The sequence below is a fragment of the Bos taurus genome, chromosome 6, assembly GCF_002263795.3.
Source record: "Bos taurus isolate L1 Dominette 01449 registration number 42190680 breed Hereford chromosome 6, ARS-UCD2.0, whole genome shotgun sequence".
Lineage (NCBI taxonomy): Eukaryota > Metazoa > Chordata > Mammalia > Artiodactyla > Bovidae > Bos > Bos taurus.
Window position 1 is genome coordinate 93,420,699 of NC_037333.1, and position 25,243 is coordinate 93,445,941.

Here is a 25,243-nt window from a genome sequence, read left to right on the forward strand (position 1 = left end):
AGATCAAACCAGTCAATCCTGAAGGAAATCAACTCTGAATACTCACTGGAAATACTGATGCTGAAGCTCCAATACTTTGGTGCCGGGAGCCAGCGTGAGGTACTCTGCCCGTGGCAAAGGTCATGAGGAAGGAGGCTCGGCATACGCAATGGCGGGATCGATCCTCAGGAGTCCCCCTGGAAATTCTCTAGCATCTACCCCCAAAACCAGAGTCTGCCTACTTTACTGCTTTGTGCTCTCACCTACACCTCTGACTTTACGGGGGGCTGTCCCCCACCACCATCTCTCTCTCTGAAAAAGAGTTAAATTACAGCTCCAGTTAATACAGTTCCTGGGCGTGACAAGAGTGTTTTAGTTCACAACTGTGAGAGGCATGAGATGTTCTAAACTGACAGAATACAGATTCCTTTGAGCAGTTAAAAGATTGATTAGAAATTGTATTGGTGAAGGCTTTTTCACTTGTTGGGCCAATGTTTGCTGCTAAGTTTCCATATCCGTTACCTACTGTGTCCCTGGCAGTGTATTGATTAATATAATTGGTGTAAGTAGTAGCTTTAATGTTTGTAACCTTGGACCCTTGAGTTAATTCTTTTTCTTGTTATAGCCCACCACACCTTTGCCCTATAGGAATGCAACTTTATCTAATGCTTTTGGAGGGTGGCGCCTGACTAATCACCTTTAGAGAAAAATAAGTTTTCTGAAGAAAGGGTCTTAAAATGTTAACAGGCCTCCGGGCCAGAAGATGATGCAAATCACCTAAACTTTTGCATATGATAAGTTTGCAGGAAGAAAGTCTGGCTTACTACATGACTCTACCCCTTCCCCCATTATCCTCTATGCATAACTTAAGGTATAAAAACTACTTTGGAAAATAAAGTGTGGGCCTTGTTCACCAAAACTTGGTATCCCCATGTCATTCTTTCTCTCACCTTCTGGGTGAATTTCCATCTGGGGCGTGGAGGCTCGTCAAGCCTACTAATTTTGCCTGGGCTTCTAAGATCTGACCAGGGAGGCCTTAGTGTCTCCTCTCCTTCGGGAGAACAGGAGGATGCCTGCGGCCTACGTAGGTGACGCAAATTCCTTATTTTGGAATTTTATTAGCTTTCCACGTAAACCAAGTTATTCAGCCTCTTTTCTCCACTAAATTTTCTCACTGAGCTATCCTTATTTAACCACTCTTTATATCCTTAATTAACGTTTAATTAAGCAATTGTTTCCTGACCCTCGCTGACGCCGTCCCCGCTTCGAATTCCCTGGATCCACCGGGGCTGGACCCCGGCACTTTGGCCCCTGGATATGAACAGCTGACTCATTGGAAAAGACCCTGATGCTGGGAAAGATTGAGGGCAGGAGGAGAAGGGGGTGACAGAGGATGAGATGGATGGCATCATTGATTCAATGAACGTGAACTTGAGCAAATTCCAGGAGATGGTGAGGGACTGGGAAGCCTGGTGTGCTGCAGTCCATGGGATCACAAAGAGTTGGATACGACTTGGCAACTGAACAACAAGTAACAACAGAGCCCACTGCCAGCTCAAATGGGTGGAATCCAGGCTGATGAAATATTTCAGAACTCCAAGGAGGTCGCTCCTGAATTCATCACACCCATGTCACAGGTTTTCCACCAGCTCAACTCTTATTCAACATCCTGAGGCCTTTTGTCCAATCTCGCATGTCTGACCAATCACATGTTCTAGGAACACATATAGGGGTGACTTCAGAGTCTATAACTGAAATGAACAGAGTAATCAGCAGTCGGACAGAGCACCCCAAGCAAGACTGAGGCCAACTCAGGAATTTCTTAATTTAATCTTCCCTTACAATTTTCAATCAAAAATGCAAAACATGAATATAAAAATAATATCTACTCTTGATGGAAAATTTGGAAAAACAGAAATGTAAAATATAAGAAAAAATACAAGCTCACCACTGACATACATTGGGTGTATTTTCGTTCTCTGTTCTCTGCTCACCTGAATACATAAAATTGAGATCATATTATATATGCATGATTTTAAGTATTCATACTACAGTCATTTCCCATGTTATTAAGCATTGAATTTAATGGCTGTATAATACTCCATCCTACAGGTAAATGACAATCTATTTAAACATTCCTCTTATTGGAGTACTTAGATTGTTTCCAGTTATCTTTTCATTTGTTTTTGTAGGAGTTTTGGTTTTGGTTTCTTTTCCTTTTTTTTTAAAGTAATGCTGTGATGAATATTTGCACGTGTCAGTTCAGTTCAGTTCAGTCCCTCAGTCATGTCCAACTCTTTGCAACCCCATGAATAGCAGCACGCCAGGCCTCCCTGTCCATCACCAACTCCCAGAGTTCACTCAGACTCATGTCCATCGAGTCAGTGATGCCATCCAGCCATCTTATCCTCTGTTGTCCCCTTCTCCTCCTGCCCCCAATCCCTCCCAGCATCAGAGTCTTTTCCAATGAGTCAATTCTTTGCATGAGGTGGCCAAAGTCCTGGAGTTTCAGCTTTAGCATCATTCCTTCCAAAGAAATCCCAGGGCTGATCTCCTTCAGAATGGACTGGTTGGATCTCCTTGCAGACCAAGGGACCCTCAAGAGTCTTCTCCAACACCACAGTTCAAAAGCATCAGTTCTTCGGTGCTCAGCTTTTTTCACAGTCCAACTCTCACATCCATATATGACCACAGGAAAAACCATAGCCTTGAATGTGTATTTTACTACAATTAAATTTATTTTCTAAGGATTTGAGCCAACTAGAATTATTGAATCAAATGGTACTCTCAATTTCTTTTCAAGGTATAAACAGCCAAACCATGCTGTATGAGCAAATTTATTACAGTATCTGAACATGCAGCCAAGGTCTTTGAATCACTGTGGGTGAATCAGGTTGTCCAAAGCCACACTCAGTAGTCTTATTTTGGGCATCTCACCTGTAGTCCCTTGAACTTCCTCACACCCTGCCCCCGGCCCCAGTCTAACCAGTGCTGTCTCATAGCGGATGATCTTTTTCACTTGAAGAGTTTGAAAACTGTTGATCTCAATGGTTCCTTCTTCTTCCCAGGCATTTTACTTCTAAATGGTTGGAAGGAGCAGGTTCTCTGAGTTGTGAGACTAAATTCTCTATTCACCTGTTTTATCCATCTGCCTACTTCCACACACACATATATATGTGTCTTCTCTTCTATAAATATCATATACAGGTTGTCAACACCCAAGCTTACCTCTCCAGCCCAAATTTCTCCCCTATCGAGCTGCCAACATGGCATCTCTATTCAGATGTCTAATAATTATCTCAAACTTAGTATGTCTAATACCAAACTGCTGAACTTTCCCAAAGCAGTTCTTGCTGGAGTCTTCTGCATGTAAGTTAGTGGCAAAACCACCTGTCTATTTTTCATGATAAAACCTTGCGGTTCATCTTCACGCCTCTTTGACTCTCACACCCCACATCCAATTCATCAGCAAATATCAGTATCGTTTCTCACTGAATTATTGCAATAATCTCCTTACTGGTTTCACTGCTTTTCGGCCTCTCAATACAATAGTCAGAATGGTCCTATTAAAACATACATCAAATCATGTGACCCCTATGTGCAACTCCACCAAAGACTTCCGTTTCACTTAGAGTGAAAAAACAACGTCCTTATAATGGCTAGACACAGTCTTCCCCTCCCTGCCTTCATAGCCATTTCACTTTGTTTTACTCTCATCTCTTCTACTGTCTTTGCTGTAGCTGCACTGGCCTTCTCGCTCTTCTAAGAACTTTCTTTCTTCTGGGTTTAAACCCATGCCTTTCATGCTCCTCTCAGATTTCTGCACCGCTTACTCCCTACTTCCTTCAAGTCTTTACTGGTTTATCTTCTATTCGACCTTTCCTAATCATTAAATGTTAAATACGAAACTCCTGTTCCAGCACTCCAGATCTCCTTTTCTACCTTATTTATCTCCATCACACTTACCACTCACCAATGGGCTGTATTCATTTGGTTTATTGCCTGCCTCCCCACCAAGGGCAAGCTCAGTCCTTTGCAATAGAAGATGAGTCGGGACAGTGGAGCACTGGTCCTGAGGCCTGGCCTTGCACCTGGGACCCTCCACCGTGAGGCACAGATGATCCCAGAAAGTCACACACCCAGCCCAGCCCCAGGGTGGCTTCACAAGCTGTCTGTTTCGATGAAAGCTAGCTAGGGCAATCATACATTCTGGTTTGTCCTGTTGGCCAGGGCAATTATGTTTAGTGCTCCCTGTTATTCTCAGAAGTGTCCCCAGTTCAGTTCAGTTCAGTCTCTCAGTTGTGTCCGACTCTTTGAGACCCCATAGGCTGCAGAACGCCAAGCTTTCCTGTCCATCACCAACTCCCAGAGCTTGCTCAAACTCATGTCCCCATTGGTTGATAAATTACATAGTCACTGTATCAGTTATCCATTGCATGTTTATTACTATATCCTTAGTGCCTCAGTTAGTGCCTGGCAAATAGTTTGAAGCATCTAACATACTTGCTGAATAAAGTAAAGGCAAACTATGAAAAAGTATTGGTAAGGACTTCTGGGTCTTGATCATGAGAAAGCAATAGCCACCAAAATGCCCCCATTCAATATTTCTGATTCCTATTACAGAATCAGGGCCAAAAGTACACACAATCAGAATTATTGTAGGTCAAGTAAACCAGGCTTAATGTCTTCTAGTTAATTCTTATATTTCTTTGTGGATTTCACACATGACAGGAATTTTTTAAACTTCTGTACACTAAAGCAAATTATAACATTTTGAAAAAAATTTTGGAGGCTTTCTCAGCATTTCTACTTGATCACAGAATTCTGCGAGGGTTTCTGAAAATGAAACCAGTGTAAAAGGAGGAAGGACTGAAAATAACATGGAATTGAGTGACTTCTAAATTGCTAAGCATCTTACAATATAGTCAAGGAATAGTATTCCGATTATAACTATATTAAAATTGAGATCTTCAAACCCACACAGGTAGTCAATGGAATACTTAGAATTCTTCTCACTAGCTCCCCAATATAGAGCTCAGAATCTGTCGCTAATATTTCAACTGATTAAATGATTTAGGAGAAATCATTTAATATTTCTGTCTTGGTTATTTGCAAAACAACGTACATTCACTTTAGACACATACCTTAGAGTGAATCAGAGTGATGACCTCAGTCTTTCTGGCTCTTATTCATTTCTCAGTCCTTTCAGCAAGAAAGAAAATGTTCCCAAATGATCAAGTCCTTGTGGCTCTTGTGTTTCTCATTCAAATCTTTAAACCTTCAAGTTAAACCACAACCACCACCACAACACAAAGCCTCCTGGAACATTTTCCCAAGTGGAACAAAGAGTCTAGCTGGGTGAGGGCGTCAGGCAAAGCTAGAAATGGAACTCCTTGCTGGCTATCCATGTGAAGGACTTTGTTTAAGGGAGCCCCATGTTGCCGGCACAGTCGTTTGTTGAGGACAATAGCTGCTGGCACAGCATTAATATGTGAAGATTGGGAGAACTGCCAGTGAAAGCAAACTCTTTTGTGGTGTGTGCTATGCTGTTTTGGGGCATCAGCCGAAGTTCACCACTGATGACCATCTGAACACTGCCTTTCACTGACCATCCACCAAACAGGCAACTCAGCAAATTGGAGGATGAATTTCTAGGGAGAGGCCACATAGCCTAATGGGGGGGAAAATAGATTAGAGGTGAGGAAATCTTAATATTAATTCCAGCACTGTGACAGATAACTCCTTTAACTGACCTAGGCCCCATTTTCCTTTTCACTTACTCATCCAGTCACCCATCCAGACATCCAGCAGGCGTTTATCAGATGCCAGCTTGTTTTTAAGGGATTGGGTCAGATGATGTGAGCATTTCATGTTGCTGCTTTCTGTGTACAGGGGATAATAGTAGTCTCAGCTACCTCAACGTGATGTAACGAAGAGGAAAATCCAGTTGTTGCATTAATAAAAATGGAAATAATTATGTTTGTTTTGCTTACTCTGTGGATTTACTTTGAGAGTCACTTAAGATAATTATGGGAGTAAACTTTATGAACTGAAAGCATATAGAAATGTGTAGGAAAATAGGTACTTTGAGTAAGATGAAATCTATACCATTGTTGAATATTAGTGAGAGAGAGAGAAAAAGAAAGTGACTGTAGAAACTAATGAGATCTAGTGCTATTTTTCTTATTTATTTTTGTGAAAACAAGACTTCTGAAACTAAACATAGAAGTTACTTTAAATAATTGTCTTTATAGTTCTTCTAAGAAAATACACAATAATAACCAAGCCTGTGGTTCGAACTATACTCTTGTATTATACTGACTACCAGTACTTTTAGGTGTTCAATCTCTACAATTCAGTATTAGAACTGGGCGTGTGTGTGTGCTTAATCACTCAGTTGTTTCTGACTCTTTTGCAACCCTGAGGACTATAGCCCACCAGGCTCCTCTGTCCATGGAATTTTCGAGGCAGGAATACTGGAGTGGGTTGCCACTTCCTCCTGCAGGGGATCTTCCTGACCCAGGGATCGAACTCATGCCTCAAGGGTCTCCTGCATTGGCAGGTGGATTCTTTACCACTGAGTCACCTGGGGAGCAGAACTGGGGGCAGGAATTTGTTCTTGCTAATATATCAGTTAGGGTTAGGTTTTGCTGCACATTAAAATAAAACAAGAAAACCACTTCCAGTGTCTAAAGCAATAACCAAGATAGAAATATTAAATAGTTTCTCCTAAGTCATCTAATTAGTTGAAATATTAGCAACAGATTCTAAGTTCTATATAGGGGAGCTAGTGAGAAGAAATTCTAAGTATCCCACTTACTACCTATGTGGGTTTGAAGAAGTTATTCTCTTAACCTCAATTTTAATATAGTTATAATTGGAATACTATTCCAATTCCTAAACTAACTTTCCCTATTATCTTAGAATGTCTTTTATTATTAAGGCCATTTCAGGGCTGTAAAAGTTTCAATGATCATATCTGCATTGCAGGATAAAAGAAGGAAAAGCAGAAAGGACCCCTCCCTGCAGAGCAGCCTTTCTGGACTTCACAGCTAGTAATGATGCTTTTCTCTCATTGATAGAAAATAGTCACATGGCCACATTTAGCCACAAGGGAGGCTGGGAAATGTAATTTTCCATAGAGACCTTGTACCTGACTAAAAATTGGGGTTGTGTTAAAGAGGAAGGGAAAATTGGCTGTGAGGGTAGTCAACTAGCAGTCTCTGCCACACAAAATGGTAATAAAATAAAGTCAATGGAAAGAATTCCTTCAATTTAAAATTTTCCTCCATAAATGTTCTATATTCTTTGGCTTTGCTAATATTACCATCTCTATAATAGAACACAATAGATCTGATTCAGTAAAAAATAATACACTTTTTTTGGTAACTTGAGTATTTGTATTTCATTTTACTCCGCAAAAGCAACATAAGGGACTTCCCTGGTGATCCAGTTGCTAAGAATCCATGCTCACAATGCAGGAAGCCCAGGTTCGATCCCTGATCAGGGCACTAAACCCCACGTGCTGTAACTAAAAGACACTGCTTGCCACAACTAGATCTGGTGTAGCCAAATTAAAAAAAAAAGCAACATGATTTTCAGGTGCTTCATCACAGGATTATATTTGAGCCCCATTCAGTTCAGTTCAGTTCAGTCACTCAGTTGTGTCCGACTCTTTGTGACCCCATGAATCACAGCATGCCAGGCCTCCCTGTCCATCACCAACTCCTAGAGGTTACCCAAACTCATGTCCATCGAGTCAGTGATGCCATCCAACCATCTCATCTTCTGTCGTCCCCTTCTCCTCCTGCCTTCAATCTTTCCCAGCATCAGGGTCTTTTCAAATGAGTCAGCTCTTCGCATCAGGTGGCCAAAGTATTGGAGTTTCAGCTTCAACATCAGTCCTTCCAATGAACACCCAGGACTGATCTCCTTTAAGATGGACTGGTTGGATCTCCTTGCAGTCCATGAGCCCCATTAATCCAAATCAAAGGGCTTCCCAGGTAGTGCTCATGGAAAAACTTGCCTGCCAAAGCAGAAGACGTAAGAGATGCAGGTTCAATCCCTGGGTCGGGAAGATCCCCTGGAGAAGAGAATGGCTACCCACTCCAATATTCTTGCCTGGAAAACCCCATGGACAGAGGAGTCCTGAAACCAGGCCCCGTAAATACTACAAATGCTTGTGGACTGAGGCTGTTGGAGGATGAGAGCTGACAGGACTCCTGCAGATACTAAAATTCTTGAATGCTCAAGCCTTCCATATACAATAACATGGTTGCACAAAACCTGTGTACACCCTGTCATACTTTAAATCGTCTCTTGATTACATGTAATCCCTAGCACAGTACAAATTCTAAGTAGATAGTTACCATTGCTCACTGCTCAGTTGCTAAGCTGTGTGTGATTCTGAGACCCCACGGACTGTAGCCCGCCAGGCTTCTCTGTCCATAGGATTTCCCAGGAAAGAATACTGGAGTGAAAAAAAAAAAGAATACTGGAGTGAGTTGCCATTTCCTCCTCCAGGGCATCTTCCTGATCCAAGCATGGAATCTGTGTCTCCTGTATTGGCATGCAGATCCTTTAACACTGTCCCACCTGGGAAGCCCAAATAGTTGCCAGCAGACAGCAAATAGAACTTTTGCTTTTTGGAGTTTGACTTTCTGGAATTTTTTTTTTTTTTAATATATTTCCTCTGAGAATAGTTGAATCCATGGATGCAGAACCACGAATATGGAGGGCCGACTAGACTATACTAAAAAGCATACTGACATGAAAACCAGCATAAAACAAGGCATCTCTGAATGTTTTTCAATCCAGAAGAATGTCCTCCCACTGTAGCCACAGCGTGTGCATCTTTTCGACATGTGTCCTCAAATTCCTGCCAACATGGTGGTGCTCTGAGCAAAATCCCCTTAAGTATTTCACATTGAGCTGATCCATTATGTGTTTTTGTGTTTATTTAAACTTTCTGTTTACTTAGAATTTGCCTTAAGACCTTAAATAACTCCAAGCAACAGTGTCTGAGAAGGTCATTTCCTAACCCAAGGAACATGGCAAACCGACTGGGTAATGAAAGAGCAGGGCAGCCTCCCAAACAGTCCAGATTGTTTGAGGAGTGCCCTCTGCACACCACAATGCTGGGACGCCAGCAAATGGGAAACATAAGCTCTGGATTTCAAAGCAAAGTTTCTATTTCTCTCAAAGCAATTATCACTATTATGACATAAGCTTAAATTCAACCCAATTTGGGCCTTGCTGGCAGTAGTACAATTCCTGGATGAAATCAGGTTTGGAGAAATTTGAAAAATCTAATACTTTATGTGACCCTGGACAAGTCATTTAACCACACCAAATTGTTGTTATTTTATGAATAACAATAATAATTACATTAGATTATTAACATACTAATCCCCCCAAGGTATTACAATACTAATAAATAAATGTAAGAAAAATGACTCCTAATCATCCCCTATTTGGCCAAAGAATTTTTGTCGCTTACTAGGATAGTTTTTGGAGAAGGCAATGGCACCCCACTCCAGTACTCTTGCCTGGAAAATCCCATGGATGGAGGAGCCTAGTAAGCTGCAGTCCATGGGGTCGCTAGGAGTCGGACACGACAGAGCGACTTTCCTTTCACTTTTCACTTTCATGCATTGGAGAAGGAAATGGCAACCCACTCCAGTGTTCTTGCCTAGAGAATCCCAGGGATGGGGGAGCCTGGTGGGCTGCCGTCTATGGGGTTGCACAGAGTCGGACACGACTGAAGTGACTTAGCAGCAGGATAGTTTTGGCAAAACTTTCAGTTGGAGGTTCAATAAGTTATTCTATTATAGATTACAGAGAACTGAACTCTATATAATATCCGAGCTGGCTTTAGTGTCCTACCACTGAAGATCTTACTATTTTTAGACTTTTTTTCTTCCTTGGGTTGCTCCTTAATTCTGGGCATTTTACCACCCATTGTTTCTCTCTCTAAAGGTTGGCCAAAAAAATAACAGCAATTCTGATAAATAGAGCAAATATTAATGGAAATGAGCCAAACGGAGCTCTGTTATAGTTAGTAGAAAATCATATATTGATCAAATGCACTATAACTTGGGAGGCAAAATAGAATGGTACCCTAGAACATAAGCTTTGGAGTCAAGAGTGGGAAATTCTTGCCTTGAAAGTATTCTGTCCTGGCCACTTGACCTTCAACGAATCATACAGCCTGAGAGACATCATCTAGAGACCATAGGTGGTAATAATACCTACCGTCTAAGATTTGTGAGAATTCAGTGATTATTACCCATATTGTAAGCGTGAAAGAATTTCAATCTAAAATAGAACTGAAGGATATAAAATGAAGAACTTCATGCATATGCCCTCTGCTGCTGCTGCTGTTAAGTCGCTTCAGTCGTGTCTGACTCTGTGCGACTCCATAGACGGCAGCCCACCAGGCTCCCCCGTCCCTGGGATTCTCCAGGCAAGAACACTGGAGTGGGCTGCCATTTCCTTCTCCAATGCATGAAAGTGAAAAGCGAAAGGGAAGTCGCTCAGTCGTGTCCGACCCTCAGCGACCCCATGGACTACAGCCTACCAGGCTCCTCCATCCATGGGATTTTCCAGGCAAGAGTACTGGAATGGGGTGCCATTGCCTTCTCTGATGCCCTCTAGGAAGGCAAAATTTAAAAACTAAGAGACTGATCTCCCATAAATGCCTGATTTACAGTAAAACATAGTATCAGAATTGTCTCAAACTGGGGTGGGGTGGGGTGGGGTCGATCAGCAGTACCTCTTCTTAAACTTGTGAAGTTTTGCTACAGGTATGAACAGACGACCTGGGTCAGATTCGTCTCACAAAGTGGCTGAACTGACCTTTGTGAGACTGAACTGATTTTTGTCTGCTTGTGAAGTTTTCAAGGCTGACCTCTTTTTGTTTCTGATCCCTGGCTGACTCTAACTGAACTCTCCCCTCTTTCCATTCCCTGCACATAAATACAAGCTACCCCAGACCCTCAACAGATTCTCCAATTGCTCACTACAGTTTGCTTGTCTCAACTTGCAATTCCTCTGTGCTTCCTGAACAAACTCATTTTTTGAGCTTGCTTCAGTTTATCTCTTTATTTAAGTCAGCATGGGCAAAGTACTAAATGCTGCTGCTGCTGCTAAGTCGCTTCAGTCGTGTCCGACTCTGTGCGACCCCATAGACTGCAGCCCACCAGGCTTCCCTGTCCCTGGAATTCTCCAGGCAATAACACTGGAGTGGGTTGCCATTTCCTTCTCCAATGCATGAAAGTGAAAAGTGAAAGGGAAGTCGCTCAGTCGTGTCCGACCCTCAGCGACCCCATGGACTGCAGCTTACTAGGCTCCTCCATCCATGGGATTTTCCAGGCAAGAGTACTGGAGTGGGGTGCCATTGCCTTCTCTGGGAGAGGAGCCTGGCAGGCTACAATCCATGTGGTCGCAAGAGTCGGACACGACCTAGCGACTAAACCACCACCACCATCAACAACAAAAGAATTTCCCTAAGCTGAAGGTCCATTTAGTTCAAGCAATATTTTTTTTAAGATTTTTTTTTAATGTGGACCTTTTTTGAAGTCTTTTATTGAATTTGTTATAATATTGCCTCTGCTTTTTTTTTTTTTCCCCCATGTTTTGGTGTTTTGGCTACGAGGCATGTGGGATCTTAGCTTCTTGACCAAGGACTAAACCTGTATCCTCTGCATTAGAAAGTGAAGTCTTAACCACTGGACCACCAGGGAAGTTCCTCAAGCAATGTCTGATCCAATGCAAATTTAGTACAATAAGACACTCCTGGAACGACTGGAGCAGGACCGAGTCTGTTTCCAGGTCGTTTCAATAGGAAATTTGAGACTTCATTATCTGTCTCAATGCGTTATTTAATCCACAGTTCACTCGTCATTCCTCGCTAATTTTCTGTTGCCCTCTTCCGGTGTCTTTAACAGCCATGTGGCTTTGAGGCTTTTTGCCCTTCCCAAGTTACAGTTCAGTTTCATCAGCACTCCTGTTTCCTGTTTTGTCCCTGTCTAGGCTGCTTGTTTTGCACCTAAAGCTCCTTCCCCTTCCTCTTCAGAGACTTTCAGCAACATTTCCAGCAGGAACGGGCAATGCCACCAGCTTCTCCTGCTGCAGCTTTTCCTCTTCTTTCTCTTTCTTTTTTTAACCTCCTTTGAACCTTCCTAAGCTTCCTGTAATGACTACATCTCTGTTTCAGCTATTTCAGTACTCCTGTGGCTTTAGATTTTGATCCGGATTCATGTCTTCTAGCCGAAACCATCCAAACAAGTAGTTTGAGGTTTTTGCTGGAAGGTAATTTGAATTTGTTTACATGGCCACCAACTCCCAATTTAGATGTCATGAGATTTCTGGAGGGGAGGAGTGACCTCCCAGATTACCTTTCTCTTGTTACCACTGAGCTGTGTTATTAGCAGGGATGGGCTGTTTTGTTCATGACTCAACTTCTCTTCTTGTAATTCTAAATAATCACGGCTAAATCAGGAAAATTAGGAGTCTTTCAGGATGGTTAATGAAGAGTTAACAAAGGTCAACCATAGATACGACTGTATTCCTATGACTTGACGTACCTACATCAATATGAATGATTACATACACAAATGCACACTCACATATAAACACACAGTTATTCCTTTATAATCTTCTGGCATCTTTTCTGCAAGGAAGATACGAATTCAAATTGAATATGAACAAAATAACTCAGCTGCCATGGCAAATGACAGATGATGTCTTCTGCTTCTTTTCTTTTTCTTTCATTCTTTTTTAAAATTTTATTTTTGGTCATCACTGGTTAGGTGAAGAGCAAAAAACCCCAAAATATTTCTCAAGCAAAAAACCCCAAAATATTTCTCAAGCTGTCAAATGATTGAGCTCTTAGATGTGTATTCATTCATTCAACGAATATTTACTGAGCACCTACTATGCTACAAGTGCTCACAACATGTGCGTGTGTGCTAAGTTGCTTCAGTTGTGTTCAACTCTTTGCAACCCTATGGATGGTAGCCCACCAGGTTTCTCTATCCTTGGGGATTCTCCAAGCAAGAATACTGGAGTGGGTTGCCATGCCCTCCTCCAGGGCTCACAACACAACTATTTACAAAACAGATCCCATGACATCCAGAACCTTGTGTTCAGTTGTGTAATTATCTTTCAGGATTAGCCATCCTGCTCATTTGATCAAAATCCAATGTGGTTTAAGATTCCATGGGGCAGAGGGTTGAGGCAAGAGCAGAGAGTGGAGTCTATCACATGACCCATCGTGTGGTTTCCTAACAGGCCAAATGCAACACAAACTGGGGTATTGCTCACTCTTCCTTCCTGTTTCTGTCGCTCAGAACTCAGAGACACATGAGGAGCTAGATATTTCATTTCCTACCAACGTTAGACCTTTGCTGTGTTTCTTATTATTCTCACTAAGTGAGAGGGCCGTTCTCTTACCTAACAATATTTCTGCCCCACACCCTGACAACTCTGAGTAGAATTCTTATCTTGCATTGCTTGCTTTTTTCCAGGAGGCAAGATAGTTTCTTCTTTTTTTTTTTTTTGGGCCATGCCTCGCAGCATGTGGGAATCTTAGTTCCTCAACAAGGAATCGAACCGGTGCCCCCTACATTGGAAGCCTGGAATCTTAACCACTGGACCACCAGGGAAATCCCATGAGGCAAGAGAGTTTCTTAGAGGGACTTTCTCTTGTTTTGTAATATCACTGTTCAGACTGACTGAGATGTTTACTGAAAATGCTACCTGTTAAAAGTCAGCACAAGCTTCTTAACTGAATCCCCACTTTAGTCTTTTTGTGTTTTTGGTTTATAAGCTAAAAAAAGTAAGCGAGTGTTTGCTATTCACGTCTTTTGCTCATTTATGTGAGTATGTTTTTGTAGCCTACCTATAGATAAAAAGCACTTTTCCATGTCTTTTTTACTACTATCTGTTTTGTGTGGAGTGAGGATGTAGAAGTGAGTATATTTGCCCTTTGTGTATAGATAGTTGTGAGTATTTCTAAAGATCTGCTATTTTCTAAGAAGTCTTACTGTTCTTGTTTTCAACTAACAAAAATGGGAAAATAAAGATTGTGGGAGTAGAAAATGAATGCTTACAATGTTTGTCATTTTTTAAACCCTAGTTCTGTGGCTCTTGACTTTTTCTATGATGACTTCACCTAAAAGCTAAGGCCAAGCCAGAGCCCTTGTAAACAAGTGACAAGGGACATGATAGCTCATAATGAATGCAATCTGGGCACTCTGTGGCGTATTGTGTGGATGAAAAGTAAAAGGCTAATTTTGAACACAAAAGAAATGAATAAAGCCCCTTGCCACTAAGAATGAAGAGAAGACTATGAGAAGGCAGAAACGTTCTGTGCAGCTGGCGCTATACCCTCCCCTCGATTGGCCAACACACCATATGGTAAGGAAGTCTGGATCTTACCCAAGCAGCTCGCATTCAGTTCTCCATTTGGGTAAGATTTGGGAGGAGATGGAGAAATAGCAAAGACACCGCCTGGATGCAAGTCCTGCCTCTACCACTTGTTTGCTATGTGTTTTCTTTAATAACCTGAGCCCAGAAAAATACTTGCCTCATAGGGTTGTTTTAAGATTTAAATGAGATAATTTACATAAAGCATACAGCTTAGCTGGCACTTAGGCATCAGTATGAAATATTGTTGTGATGATGATAATGATGATGATTCTGGGTGTCCAAGGAGACACCTGGCTGAGTGTATCTGGCGTGACTCAATAGGTTACTGGAAGTCAGGAGTCTGACATATGAACCAGGCAACAAGCTTCAAAATGTGGTTAGAGAACTGAGGGGGTAAGTTGGCAGAGTTATTAAGAAGGACATGGGGCAATGCCTATAAAATCAAAAGGGATAAGGAGACCTTTTGTCTCCTGTGGGACAAAGTGTATGACCTGGTCTAGATCCAACTACGCAAGGGCCTGGACCTCAGCAGAGAAGACATTGAATCCAACTAGCCTGGTCAAGGTCAAATGGGGCAAAGCTTTTTGCTTTTCTGTTTGTTTGTCTGGTTTCAAAGATTCCTGAAGAGGAATTTCATGGTTTTCACTCTTCTAAGATCTGACTTCTGTATAATGGAAGGAAAAATAGTACTCTAGTAATCCTCTCTAAAGCCATGCACATGCATAATTAAATAAGGAGACCCTGTGTAGAATGATAGGAATATCTCACTCTACCAGATCATGAAGGAGAGAAATTCCCTTCTAATGATGGGAATCAGTTACAGTTACATAAGCCATAAAATATATTTCTATAAAATAAGCCATCAATTTGAGAATACCAATACCTAGAGCTTTTATAATTACCAAACTGGCAATTGAAAAATGTAAAGTTGACAAGACTCAAGAAATAGCTATGGAAGGTCTATTTTGTGCATTATTACAGAAAGACAGAATCATGCTATTCTGTTGCTTTATGCATAGATTTGCATTGCCTGGTCAATTTGTAACTAATTCCTTCAAACTTTATGAAAAATAATGACCCAGAAATACAGTAGCAAAGATTCATAAATTCATAGTATTTTAAAGCTGGAAGGACTCTCAGAAGAGAATAATAGGTTTGCTTCAAAATGTTGGTTCAGGTCCCAAGGAGGTTTTGAAATTTTAAAATAGTATTTTGAAACCGTCTTATAAACAAAATTATTTAGTCAAATATATCAGCTGGCTGACTGGAAACCCACCTACAGTAAGAATTTATTCATCCTAGCATTGTCAATTTTAGGAAGTGCAAAATAGAAATTCAGATAACATAAACGATGGATTCAAGGTGAATGGCATGAATCATTCATTACAGAGAGATGACAATCAGTAAGACATCTAAATGAAGACAGAAATGGCAACCCACTCCAGTATTCTTGCCTGGAGAATCCCATGGACAGAGGAGCCCAGCAGTCTACAGTCCTTAGGGTCACAAGAGTCAGACACGACTTAGCGACTAAATGACGACACAGACATCTAAAAGAAATAACAGCCAACATTTGACTTGTTTGATTATTTCTGTTTCCAGCTGAAAAATATTTTCTAAATTCTGCCCAGCTCTTCTTGAGGTAGACAAATGTTAAAATAGAAAGAAGTGGTCATGTGCTTTTGCTCGGTATGGGCTCATGGGGAAAGCCCTATAATATTTTCAGCTGGTTGCCATGGAGCCAGCCAACAGTGAGCTCAGCTAATAGATTTGGGCTGACATTGTTGCGGGATGGTAGGACAGTGGCAATGAATAGACAAGTAAGCATTGGAATTGTACAGCAGAGGGAAAGAAAGGCAGGAGAATGTTAGCAAAGTTCACCAGAGTGAACACAAGTGCACAAGAACACAAAATCACAAAGTGCACACAAGAATGGTCTGGTTTTCAAATGTCACAATGTAAATACAAATCCTGATGAATGAGATATGCACATTGCTTACCCATGAACCTTACCACAGGTAAATATCCCAAGGGGAGCAATTTACATGCACAGTGTAGCCAGGGCACTAGGGGAAGCTGGTTAAACTATCTGAAGCAACTCTGAAAACCCATGTTCCAGGCTCATTGGATTTCTTGAGTTGTTGCATATCTACTGTAGAACTTCTGAAAATAGTCAGAGGTTCAATTGGAAAGGGTTAAAGAACTAGCTGCCTTCATTTTGTTTAAACGGGCAATGAAGTCACAGTGACAGTCATCGTTAGCTATTCTCTTCTATGGCTGTGGACAGTCCTGGTTTTTTTTTTTTTTCCTGTTCAGGGCTTCCTGCTTGGTGTTTGTCTAAGCAGGGAGGAAAGTCATGGTTCAAACTCTGTGACAACAGATTGCAAGCTAAGGCTTTTCTACGCTTTGTTTAATTTTCCTGAAATGTCTTTTTTTCCAGAAATGATTTATTGGTGACCCAGAATGCTTTACTTCTTACTCAGTACTCCCCTGGGGATGTAGTTAAAACACCACTTAGCTGTAATTTTGTAATTCTCCTGGGTGGGGAAGTGGCGGATGGTGGCAGTGAAACCAAAGCCCAGATTTGAGCAACTGCGGGCTGTTGACTTTAGGCTAGTCTTTCATGAAGGGAACCCTCAAAACACCACGGCCCTTTAGCAAACAGTGTGCATTTCATCTAAGCCTGGCTGGCTTTGTGCTTGCCTTTCTTCAGGCTAGAATGATCCTAACCAGCAATGTCTTTGTGTCATGATGCAGAAAGTTGGCAAGGACACATGAGGATAATGCTGAAGTCTAACTTCTGAGTGGGGGAGGGAAAGAGAGTGAGAAGTAGGCTCTACACAATGGCTAGTGGTTTTCTCTTCTGATGTTTTTTATCCAAGAGAAGTCAATCATTGTGCATTGTCTTTTGGTAAGTGAATACAGCATATTATTTTTGAGTAAAATTTGAGATTTCTTTTGGTGGTAAAGTATTGATATATAGAAAATAGAAGCTCTCTGTACTTGATTTCTTTGCTTTCACTTAAATATCTCCTAAAGGCCTTCTTCTAAGAGAAAGAAAATGACATAATAGGCCCCTAAAAATGAAACTGTTTTAATGATAGAAATGTTCAATATCAAATCTACTGGAATTATTAGGATATGTTACCAGTGTTTTTAGGCGTTTTCATATATAGTGAACTACTCTTCTAGTTCTTCCCTTCTTCTCAAAATGTCTTTCCCTTCTTCCCAAAAGAACCTCAATTTTGCTTTCCTCTTACCTAGCCATGTACCCAGAAGATATTGATTCTAGTGCAAGAGAGATGTCTGATCAGTCTAAGCAATGCAACCCTCTGTCAGTCAACCAATCAGGAAATGGACATGCGATTCAATTCTGGCCAATAATGTGTAAGTAGAAGTTTGCTGAAGGATTTTGAGAAGTTATCCTTTGCTATTCAGAGAATCCCAGTTATCCATCCTTTTCCTCCTGCACAGAAGCAAGGGAGCACATAGTCTCAGTAGTATAGTCATCCTGCATCCAACAAGAGGCCCAAAATAATGTCAAAGCTGTGAGTGGTCCTTATGACATCATTGAGCCAGTAGATCAATCAAGATACTTCCTTGTTGTTTAAGCCATTTAAGTCGAGTTTATACTACCGCAGTTGACGGCATTTTTTTAAATATAAATTTATTTATTTTAATTGGAGGTTAATTACTTTACAGTATTGTATTGGTTTTGCCATACATCAACATGAATCCGCCACAGGTTAACACAGAGTGAATCTACCTGCCAAACCTCATCCTGCACATCTCTTAGTGTTTTACCCTCTCTTCTTTCCCTCTCTCCTTTTCACATATGAACCCCAACCTTTGTTCTAATTCACTTTATCCCTCTCTGACACTCCCTTCCTTGCCTTCTGTGCCTCTGCTCTCTGTTCCTCTCCCTTTTGCCCTTCGTCCCACCAGCGGTACCCACAGGTATGTATTAATCTTGTTAGTCCACGGCCAGGATCAAAAGAGTAGGACTGCCACCAGGTATCACTCTGAAACAGGGGGAGTTTTCCTCCTTTTTCCACCTTGCACTTTGTCTCTCAACACCTCTCACCTCCCAGCAATTTCCTCCCCTGCTCCATACTGACCTTTACTACCTGTGATACATTCTGACCTTTTTCTATTCTGTTGTTATACTTTTAAAAACAATTTGTGTCTACTTGCCAAAGTGACTTCATGGGGAGGTTGTGACCACCCCAAACAGGGCCTTAACCCACAGCAGAAATTAATGGGCAATATGACAATCACACAAGGAAGTTTTTGAGGGGAGTCGAGGTCTTACTCAAACTTTGATAAAACGGCAGCCAACACCAACTGGAGGGGTTCAGTTTGTGTGAGTTTCTGTAATATCTTTTTTCTGAGAAAGCAAAGAGTAAGAGAGACAGGGAATACTGCAACTGACACGATCCTAGTAATGTGGGGATCTCTTTCTGAATGACAAAAGTATTTAACAAACACCATCACAGCTATTCCCAAAAGTTAGAGGTCTTTTCTTCAAGAGCTGTTGATGTTCCAGAGTGAACTTATTGATTGGATTTGTATGCTTAACTTTTTAGGACTTATTAAATACATTTGTTTGATCTTTCATTTGCTGGCTTTGCTCCTTCTTTAAAAGAGCTGGGAATCTGACAACAGCAGATTATCTGTGAGCACCATTTTTATACTGTTGGATTGTGTCCAAAATATGTTAGCTTTCCTGTTGATAACTAGTCATTATCAGCTGTAACCATTTTTGCAGCCTGTACCCGACAAAGGCTGCACGTATAGAGTCCATAGAATGCTTCAAGATCACATTATATCCTGGAAAGCCCTGTTTATAAACTGTAAAGTGCTATGTAAATATAAAATATGATTATCAATTTTTAAAAGTAAAAAACTCTCTTTGCTTAAGAAATCGCTCATGATTTTTTATCTTTCTGTTAATGGTACCAAGTCCTATGAATTTTCCCCCACAACTCTAATATACACACACATACACACACACTTTAATTTTAAGTCTATATTCAAAACAAGGCAGGCTGCTTAATTATCCACAAGCCTCAAGCTCTTCCTTACAGAATATACTAGGAGATAGGTCTTCTCCTTCTATGTCTAATTATATTTATGGGCTTCACTGGTGGCTCAAATGGTAAAGAATCTGCCAGCAATTCAGGAGACCTGGGTTCAGTCCCTGGGTCAGTAAGACCCCCTGGAGAGGGGAATGGCTTTCCATTCCAGGATTCTTGTCTGGAGAATTTCATGGACAGAGAAGCCTGGCGGGCTATAATCCATGGGGTCACAAAAAGTTGGACAAGTGTCATCTACTCATTATTAATTGTTAAATGATGTGACATACCCTTAATAGTTGACAAGGTTTTGGAGACAGAAAGGCTCCACATTCTTACTTCTTACTAACTCTGTGAACTTGGGTGAGTTACTTAACCTTCTGAGGTCTGGCATTTCTCATCTGTAAATTAGTGATAATATAAATCCTTTCACAAGAATGTTATAAGATTGAGGTTATCTCTGCCCATTAAATTAATTTCATGATTCACTAGTGGATCATGACCACCAAAAACACAGCCTTAATCCACAGCATAAACTCTGATCTTTAGAATCAGAAGCACATGGCAGATTGGTAGCATGCAGGCACGTGTGTGGATGGGGTGTGTGTGTGTAAAGCACTTAGCACAGCAACGATACCTAGCAAAAGTTCAGTAAATTAAGTAAATTCAGTAAAGCTCAAGAAATTATATTATTAACAGTAGTAACTCGTGACAGTTGTGACATTTTTATCTCATAGCCTTTTTACTGTAAGAAATGCAGAAATCTAGAATATGATACGTCTTGCTTTCTCTTTAGTGTTAAGAGTCCTCTCCATTTCTCCCCAAATACCCAAGTGTACAACTAAGGATGTATATCATGGCCATGATACTTCGAAGAATACTGCAATACACATTTCTAACTCTTCAAGGTGTGCATGTCTGTGTCTGAGTGAGGAGGGACAGGGTGCTGGTTTCAATCTTCTTGCTAAAGGAACTTCCTTAAAAATAAATATGCTGAAAAGTAATGACAGGAAACTTCACCAAATCAAAAAAGAGGATGTCAGGAAGTACAGGATGTGAGGTTGTTTTCATTTCCTTCAGTGCTTTTCTTATTAATCATATATATTTATAACTTTAAAAAGCTGAAAAAGTTCATGTCTTAAGACCCAGTTTATAAAATAAAAAAGCTGTGATGGAAAAAAGAGCTAGCTTAATCCTTTCTGTATTATAAATAGCTTTTCAGTCTCTGATCCTAAGTTGCTGGACATCTGAAGAGGGACCTGTCACAGTCATTCTCATTCATTTACAAAACAGCTGCACTCTCAGGCACTTCATGCCAATATGGAAAGGGCATAAAAGCAGAGCAATAAAAAGTAGAAATTGAAAAGAAAAGGTTTTTTCTTTTTTCCCCTTAAACACTGATCATTACAAGGGGCCTGGACACAGCAATAAATGCTCAAAACTAAATCCCCCTTCTCCCTTTAAGAATCGAGGCCGCAGGGACTTCCCCGATGGTTCAATGGTTAAGGCTGTGCATTTCCAACACAGGGGGTGCAGGTTTGATCCCTGGTCAGGGAACTAAGATCCCACATGCCTCAAGGCATGGCCAAAAATAAAGTACTTTTTTTAAAAAGGATCAAAGCTACAGCAATATTAGTACCCTCAATGCTCGAGCAGCCATGTGCCAGAGGAACATTCTGTGTTTTTTCACTTAAGAGAAAAATGAGCGTGTTGCCTGCACATTTTTCTCCATGAACTGGGGACCTGCATCCTGTGGTCTAATGACCAAGGAGCACCTTTACTCTCAGTCACTGTGGTCCTCTGTTTTGCTGAAGAGATAGATATGAAGGTTGTGAGTAGACTTATCTTTATTACTCTCTTTGACTTATTAACACCTTGGTACTCAAAGCGTAAAGTTCAGTCTATCTTTTGAAAAATTATGACCTCAGTCAAATGGTTTAAGAAGACATCATTTAGCTTCATTTGAGAGACTGAAAGTTTCTTTCTAGTAAAAGCAGCCTCTCCTTTACTTCTTGATAAAATTCCTTTTGAAAGTGTATGGAGGGGCTATATTTACATGTGCCCAGCATCCCTTGCTCTGGACAAATAACACTCTCCCTTCCGAATGATTCTAGTGCAGACTAGGTCGCTTCAGTCACGTCCAGCTCTTTGTGACCCTATGGACTGCAGCCCTTCAGGTTCCTCTGTCCATGGGGTTCTCCAGGCAAGAATACTGGAGTGGGTTGCCATGTCCCCCTCCAGAGGGGCTGCCGATAAATGTACCTCACTCCCACATAGGACATAGATCTGATCAATCCTAAAATTTTCTTTTCCTGCAATGAAGATATGATGCAAAGTTCAATCGATATGCTTACTTTCTCCTGGGATGCTAAACTAGACCAGAGGTCCCAGAGCCACTAGCTACCAACTTCACAACCCACAGAGGAGATGGCAAAGGCCCTGCCACAGAGGGAGAGGATGACAGAGAGAGAAGAATCAGAAGAAAAAGGGAAGGAAAGAACAGCAAGAAAGAGGAAGGGAAAGGGGAAGACAAGAAGAAGAGGGAGAAAAGAAATTTAATCTAATCTCAATGGAGCTATGACTGAGCTAGCTGATTCTTGAATTTTCTAGATACTCGCATCAACAAAGTCCTTCTCTGTTCACACCAGTTTAAATGAGGAATCTGCACCTGAGAGAGTCCTACCTAATACAGAAGCTGATGGTCTGTGGTTCATTCATTCAACAAAGGTCTATTGTGTGCTTCCTATATGCCAGGCACTGAATGGTAGGGGGTGGGGGCGCATGGTCCTTCCCTCACAGAGCTTATATCCTGACTGAGGAAATAAACACTACACACACATTCATTCATTCTATTTGACTATTTATATTCAATTTTTCATTTTGTGGAAGAAATAGCACTGGAAGAGAATGAGTTGAAAGTCTCCAGTGTTGTTAGAATAACACTTAAAATGACACGCATGGATTGTGGTTTGGGGACACCCATGAGGCAGCTTGGAGAAAACTTCATTCATAGTCCAGAGACCAGAAGCCTCATCCTAGCTTCATCAAAACCTGCAAGAGCTTGCCTCATCAGCAAAGAAGCAATAACTGTCTTTATTTCCCAAGGGTTATAATGAAAATCAAATGAGAAAATACAGTTGATGCACATTTGAAAAGAACAGTGTGTTAAAATCCAGCGTGCACAGGATAGAAGACAAACAGGACAGATTGGCTTGTCTCTTGGGAAGCCTGGATGCTGTCCCGTCATCTGGACATTTAGCTGGAAAAACGTGTGAAGGTTAATGACCCTACGGTGGTCGCTATTAGCATTGTTTGTATACTGAAAGGCCGTGTAACACAATCTTTATTTATTCTTCACTTATTTATTCTAGCCTTTGATGTGTTGTTGCTTACATTTTAGTTAATAATGTTCTGAGGAGACAGCTCTGAATAATGTTTAATATAATAATGGTTTTTTTGAAGCCACTTAAGGTATTTTTACTTTTCATTTCCCAGATGGCTTTTGTGTTCTCCTTACAAGACACTTTGGGTTATTTTTAAAAGAAACGGCAAAAGCAAAATAGCAAAGAAGGAGTCACCACTATTTCTCTAACTTTTGAGTTAACATTTAAAAATCCAGTTATAAAAATAATACCCTAGAGTGTGAAAAATTCAAGTAATATAGAAGAGCATAAAGTGAAACGTCCTCTTCACACCCACCCTATTCTCCTTGCCCAGAGGGAACTAATCTTAACAGTTGACTCTGAATCCTTTTACAACTTTGTTTATCCGCGTAGCCGGCTGACTCTTGAAAGCTGAGTAGCTGTCCCTTGGTAAACAAAAGGGAGATTATTTCTACAAATGGAAGAATAACATGAGTGTGCACTGTCATGGGTGTGATTGACTCCCAGTCCATGTGCATACAGGTCTTTCCTAAAGTAGGTAGTCCCTTCAAAAACTAAAAATAGAGTTATACCATATGATCCAGCAATTGCACTCCCAGGCATATATATCCAGGGAAAATTCTAATTCTAAAGTACACATGCATCCCAGTGTTCATAGCCACACTATTTAAGATAGCCAAGTCATGGAAGCAACCTAAACATCCATCAACAAATGAATGGATAAAGAAGATATGGTACATATATACAATGGAATATTACTCATCCATAAAAAAGAATGAGATAATGCCATTTTCAGCCACATAGATGGACCAAGAGACGATCATACTAAGTGAAGTCAGTCTGACAGAGAAAGATAAATATCATATGATATCACTAATAATGTGGAATGTAAACTATGGCTCAAATGAACTCATTTACAGAATAGAAGTAGACTCATGGATAGCAGACTTACGGTTATCAAAGGGAAAAGAGGGGGAGGGATAAATTAGGAAATTGGGAATAACATATACACTGTGCTGCCATGCTTACTCACTCAGTTGTGTCCGACTCTTTGCAACACTGGGGACTGTAGCCTCCTAGGCTCCTCTGTCCATGGGGTTTCTCCAGGCAAGAATACTGGAGTCAGTTGCCACGCCCTACTCCAGGGGATCTTTCCAACCCAGGGATTGAACCCTGATCTCCCACATTGCAGGCGGATTCTTTACCGACTAAGCCATCAGGGAAATTCTACATACACATTCAGTTCAGTCCAGTTCAGTCACTCAGTCGTGTCCGACTCTTTGCGACCCCATGAATCGCAGCACATCAGGCCTCCCTGTCCATCACAAACTCCTGGAGTTCACTCAGACTCACGTCCATTGAGTCAGTGATGCCATCCAGCCATCTCATCTTCTGTCGTCCCCTTCTCCTCCTGCCCCCAATCCCTCCCAGCATCAGAGTCTTTTCCAATGAGTCAACTCTTCGCATGAGGTGGCCAAAGTACTGGAGTTTCAGCTTCAGCATCATTCCCTCCAAAGAAATCCCAGGGCTGATCTCCTTCAGAATGGACTGGTTGGATCTCCTTGCAGTCCAAGGGACTCTCAAGAGTCTTCTCCAACACCACAGTTCAAAAGCATCAATTCTTCGTGCCGGGAGCCAGCACGGGAGTTCTCACCCAAGACAAGGTCATGCGGGAGAGCCCTGTCGGGCAAGGGGAGTCAGGGCTTGAGGGGCCCCCTGAACCTGCCTGAGCGTCTACCCCAAAACCAGAATCTGTCTGTTTTACTATTTTATGACTTTTACCAACTCCTCTGACATTCACGGGGGGCTATCCCCAACCACCTTTCTCTGTAAGAAAATCAACTTAGAGCTCTAGTTAATAAGTCTCCTGGGCATAATAGGAGTGTTTCAATTCAAACCCCTCTGATGACTTTCTAGCTTGCCTGACAGGTTTGTTTGGACTCCTGCAGCTATGCATGTGATTGTTCACAGCCTTCCAACCACGAAAAGCACGGGAAGCTTAAGGTATTCTAACAGGGCAGAGCTTCTCAGAGAGTTGAAATTGTTAGAATAGAACTGGTAGAGGATTTCTTTGTTGAGCTAATGCTTGCTGCCAAGTTTCCATATCCCTTACCTACTGTGTCCCTGGGAGTGTATTGATTAATATAGTTGGTATATAGAGATGTAAGTAGTAGCTTTAATGTTTGTAAACTTGGACCCTTGAGTTAATTCTTTTCTTGTTTTAACCCACCACACTTTTGCCCTATAGGAATGCAACTTTATCTAATGCTTTCAGACTTTAGAATAATCGCCTTTAGAGAAAATAAGTTTTCTGATTGACTAACCATTATTCAGAAGAAAGGGTCATAGAATGTTAACAGACCTCCTGGCCAG

The 25,243-nt window shown here is 41.2% G+C and overlaps 2 long non-coding RNA genes across 2 annotated transcripts in view; one reads left to right on the top strand and one right to left on the bottom strand.

Annotated features, from left to right (window-relative positions):
- The window catches only part of LOC132345534 (uncharacterized), a 98,934-nt gene extending 92,938 nt beyond the window's left edge, over window positions 1-5,996 (bottom strand). The window contains exon 1 of the long non-coding RNA XR_009494934.1: window positions 5,124-5,996. This is a non-coding gene — a long non-coding RNA (uncharacterized lncRNA). The remainder of the gene's footprint in view (window positions 1-5,123) is intronic.
- A 5,982-nt stretch (window positions 5,997-11,978) lies between these two features.
- On the top strand, window positions 11,979-24,534 carry LOC112447104 (uncharacterized). Its single transcript, XR_003035196.2, has 3 exons — window positions 11,979-17,323; window positions 17,677-17,799; window positions 24,302-24,534. It is a non-coding gene; the product is annotated as an uncharacterized lncRNA (long non-coding RNA).
- Window positions 24,535-25,243: the final 709 nt, after the last annotated feature.